Source organism: Aulonocara stuartgranti (assembly GCF_965226115.1).
Source record: "Aulonocara stuartgranti genome assembly, chromosome: 7".
Classification (NCBI taxonomy): domain Eukaryota; kingdom Metazoa; phylum Chordata; class Actinopteri; order Cichliformes; family Cichlidae; genus Aulonocara; species Aulonocara stuartgranti.
The window spans coordinates 11,462,969-11,468,257 of NC_138945.1; positions in this window are offsets into that span (position 1 = coordinate 11,462,969).

The following is a 5,289-nucleotide window of genomic DNA, read 5'->3' on the forward strand; positions in this document are numbered from 1 at the left end:
TTTGTATCATCATCAGTCATTAGAGTCATTTTTAGCCATTTGAAGTTGCTGAATGTTGTTGAATTTTTTGTTGCACCTAATTGCCACTTCCTTTGTGGGCATAGCTATCCCCCACCTGCCAAATCTTTAACTCCTAATTTTATAGTGAATAATTTGGCATTTGTTTCGGTTGACATTGACATATTCACAACTTCAGCTCATTGGAGATACTTCTGTATTTGAGTAACTGTATGCAAAAAATAAAAGAAGGAAATAATACAAAAATGTCATTAATATGGTTTGCGGCAATTTGGAAACACTATGAAGCTTAAAATCCATGTTAGTTCTATAGTTTTGTTAGTCCATTTTGATTGGCCCATGAATAGGCAGTACATTGTGTAGACATCAGAATGAATTGTAGCATTTTTTGGCACATGAAGAATAGTCTCCCTGCCCATTTCAATATACAACCTTTCCACTAAAACCAAAGACCTTATATGCTGGTTACATTTATTGTAAGGTGGATGTAGCTTCTTGATCTGATAAAGGCAGTCAGTGCAGACGTGCCTTAAACATGCATTTTTCTAATGGTCAGAAGTGGGCAGTGACTCATTTTGCAAAAAGCCCTGCAATTGTATAGAAGACCATGGGAAAACAGCCCTTGGCTTCAGCATGTTTATTTTGAAATTGTGTTCCAGTGAGTGTTAGGAATTAATATAAACCAGAGTATGCTCATTGACTAACTATTATAAATTACAGTTTGTACTGTACCCCTGTTTCACAATCAGATCTACCCCCACAAGCATGACATACCAGTTTCCAAAAGCTATACTGGTAAAGGTGAAAACACCTGGAGCTTCAAAGCATGTCTTAACCAATGGGTAATGCCAAGGTGGTTATGTCCATCTTTGTATATACAGTCCATTGCTAGTTATATCCTGATATTTGCTATACTTATGTAAACTTTATATATTTATATATTTCTTCTTCTTTTTTAAAGAAACACTCATTTAAAGGTGTACCAAGAAAGCACTTCAGAACGTAATGAGAAAAACATGATGATGGATATCTATACTGAGATGGACTGGGTAATTGTTAGGAATGAAATAAAATGATCCGGCAGGCTAGTCTATTTCACCAAAATTTCATTGCAGCAACTCAAAATGGCAGTCAGTACTTTGCATGGCCTATCTGCTTCTATGCATGCCTGAAAACATAATGTCATGCTCCTCATGAGATAGCACAAAGTGTCCTGGAAGATCTCATTCCAGATCTGGACCAGGGCATCACTGAGCTCCTGGGCAGTCTCAGATGCAACCTAACAGCGTTGGATGGATTGAAACATAAGGTCCCAGAGGTGTTCTATTAACTTTAGGTCAGCCAAACATGGGGCAAGTCAGTGGTATCAGTTCCTTCATCCTTCAGGAACTGCCGGCATATTCTCGCCAGACGTGCTGTGAACCAGGAGGAAGCCGGGACTCACTGCACCTGTGTAGCGCCTGACAATAGGTCCAAGGATTTCATCCCGATACCCAATAGCAGTCAGAATGCCATTGTATAGCCTGTGGAGGTCTACGCGTTACACCATAAATATGCCTTCCCAGACCATCACTGACCCACAACCAAAACCAGTTAGGTTGAGTAATATTACAGGCAGTATAAAGTTCTCCATGGCTTCTCCAGGCCCTTTCACATCTATTCAATTCAATTCAATTTTATTTATATAGCGCCAAATCACAACAAAAGTCGCCTCAAGGCGCTTCATAGATACAGAGAAAAACCCAACAATCATATGACCCCCTATGAGCAAGCACTTTGGCGACAGTGGGAAGGAAAAACTCCCTTTTAACAGGAAGAAACCTCCGGCAGAGCCAGGCTCAGGGAGGGGCGGCCATCTGCTGCGACCGGTTGGGGTGAGAGAAGGAAGACAGGATAAAGACATGCTGTGGAAGAGAGACAGAGGTTAATAACAGATATGATTCAATGCAGAGAGGTCTATTAATACATAGTGAGTGAGAAAGGTGACTGGAAAGGAAAAACTCAATGCATCATGGGAATCCCCCGGCAGCCTACATCTATTGCAGCATAACAAAGGGAGGATTCAGGGTCACCTGGTCCAGCCCTAACTATATGCTTTAGAAAAAAGGAAAGTTTTAAGCCTAATCTTAAAAGTAGAGATAGTGTCTGTCTCCCGAATCCAAACTGGAAGCTGGTTCCACAGAAGAGGGGCCTGAAAACTGAAGGCTCTCCCTCCCATTCTACTTTTAAATACTCTAGGAACAACAAGTAGGCCTGCAGAGCGAGAGCGGAGCGCTCTAATAGGGTGATATGGTACTACAAGGTCATTAAGATAAGATGGGGCCTGATTATTTAAGACCTTGTATGTGAGGAGCAGGATTTTGAATTCAATTCTGGATTTAACAGGAAGCCAATGAAGGGAAGCCAAAACAGGAGAAATATGCTCTCTCTTTCTAGTCCCTGTCAGGACTCTTGCTGCAGCATTTTGGATTAGCTGAAGGCTTTTCAGTGAGTTTTTTGGACATCCTGATAATAATGAATTACAGTAGTCCAGCCTGGAAGTAATAAATGCATGAACTAGTTTTTCAGCGTCACTCTGAGACAGGATATTTCTAATTTTAGAGATGTTGCGCAAATGGAAGAAAGCAGTCTTACATATTTGTTTAATATGTGCGTTGAAGGACATGTCCTGGTCAAAAATGACTCCAAGGTTCCTCACCGCGTTACTGGAGGCCAAGGTAATGCCATCCAGAGTAAGAATCTGATTAGATACCATATTTCTAAGATTTTCAGGGCCGAGTACAATAACCTCAGTTTTATCTGAATTAAGAAGCAGAAAGTTAGCGGCCATCCAGGTCTTTATGTCTTTAAGACATTCCTGCAGTTTAACTAATTGGTGTGTGTTATCTGGCTTCATGGACAGATAGAGCTGGGTGTCATCTGCATAGCAGTGAAAATGTATGCTATGTCTTCTAATGATACTGCCTAAGGGAAGCATGTATAATGTAAACAGAATTGGTCCTAGCACTGAACCCTGTGGAACTCCATAATTAACCTCAGTGTGTGAAGAGGACTCTCCATTTACATGCACGAATTGGAGTCTATTAGATAGATATGATACAAACCACTGCAGCGCAGTACTTGTAATACCTACAGCATGTTCTAATCGCTCTAATAGGATATTATGATCAACAGTATCGAACGCTGCACTGAGGTCTAGCAGGACAAGCACAGAGATGAGTCCACTGTCAGAGGCCATAAGAAGATCATTTGTAAACTTCACTAAAGCTGTTTCTGTGCTGTGCTGAGCTCTGAAACCTGACTGAAACTCTTCAAATAAACCATTCCTCTGCAGATGATCTGTTAGCTGTTTGACAACTACTCTTTCAAGGATTTTTGATATGAAAGGAAGGTTGGAGATTGGCCTATAATTAGCTAAGACTGCTGGGTCTAGAGATGGCTTTTTGAGTAAAGGTTTAACTACAGCCAGCTTGAAGGCCTGTGGTACATAGCCGATTATTAGAGATAGGTTGATCATATTTAAGATCGAAGAATTAATTAATGGCAGGACTTCTTTGAGCAGTTTTGTAGGAATGGGGTCTAGAAGACACGTTGATGGTTTGGAGGAAGTAATTATTGAAGTTAACTCAGAAAGATCAATTGGAGAAAAAGAGTCTAACTTAATATCAATGGTACTAAGAGTAGCTGTAGATAATATTACATCTGTGGGATGATTATTGGTAATTTTTTCTCTAATGATAAAAATTTTATTTGTGAAGAAGTTCATGAAGTCATTACTAGTTAACGTTAAAGGGATGGTTGGCTCAAAAGAGCTCTGACTTTTTGTCAGCCTGGCTACAGTGCTGAAGAGAAACCTAGGGTTGTTCTTATTTTCTTCAATCAGTGATGAATAGTAAGATGTTCTGGCTTTGCGGAGGGCTTTCTTATAAAGCAGCAAACTATTTCTCCAGGCTAAATGATGATCCTCTAGATTTGTGACACGCCATTTCCTCTCCAGATTACGAGTCATCTGCTTTAGGGTACGTGTTTCAGAATTATACCACGGAGTCAGGTACTTCTGATTTGAGGCCTTAGTTTTCACAGGAGCTACAGTATCCAGAGTCGTACGTAGTGAGGAGGTGAAATTATTAACAAGATAATCGACCTCTGTTGGGGTAGCGTTCAGATAGCTGCTTTGCTCTGTGTTGGTACAGGGCATTGGAGATGATAACAGTGGGTGGATTATATTCTTAAACTTAGTTACAGTGCTTTCAGAAAGACATCTACTTTGATAAAGTCTACTCTTCACCGCTGTGTAATCAATTATTGTAAAAGTAAATGTTATCAGGAAATGATCAGACAGGAGAGGGTTTTCAGGAAACACTGTTAAATGTTCAGGTTCGATGCCATATGTTAAAACAAGATCTAGGGTGTGATTAAAGTGGTGGGTGGGTTCTTTTACATTTTGAGAGAAACCAATTGAGTCTAATAACAGATTAAATGCCATGTTGAGGCTGTCATTTTTAGCATCTACATGGATGTTAAAATCACCCACAATAATTATTTTATCTGAGCTCAGAACTAAATTAGATATAAAGTCTGAGAAATCAGACAGAAACTCTGTGTAAGGCCCAGGTGGACGATAGATGATAACAAGTAAGACTGGTTTCTGAGTTTCACAGCTGGGGTGGACAATGTTAAGCATCAGGCTTTCAAATGAATTAAAAGTCTGTCTTGGTCTTTCATTAATTAATAGGCTGGTGTGAAAAATTGCTGCCACACCGCCCCCTCGGCCTGTGCTTCGAGATTTCTGGTAGTTAGAATGGCTCGGGGGTGTTGATTCATTTAAACTAACATAATCATCCTGCTGCAACCAGGTTTCTGTAAGGCAGAGTAAATCAATTTGTTGATCAATTATTAAGTCATGTACTAACAGAGACTTGGAGGAGAGAGACCTAATATTTAATAATCCACATTTCACTGTTTTACTCTTTGGTTCAGATGTGGATACTGTATTGTTCTTTCTTTGTGATTGTTTATGTTTAAGTTGTTTGTTGCTGGTTTTTAGTTTGTTTTTTGTCTTTTTGGAAGCTGACACAGTCTCTATGGAGATGGGTTTTTGGGGGGGTAGCAGGAGGAGAGAAGCTGCAGAGAAGCGTGTAAGACTGCAACTCTGCTTCCTGGTCCCAACTCTGGATAGTCATATTTTGGGGGGTTTAATAAATTTGTCCATATTTCTAGAAATGAGAGCTGCTCCATCCAAAGTGGGATGGATGCCGTCTCTCCTAACAA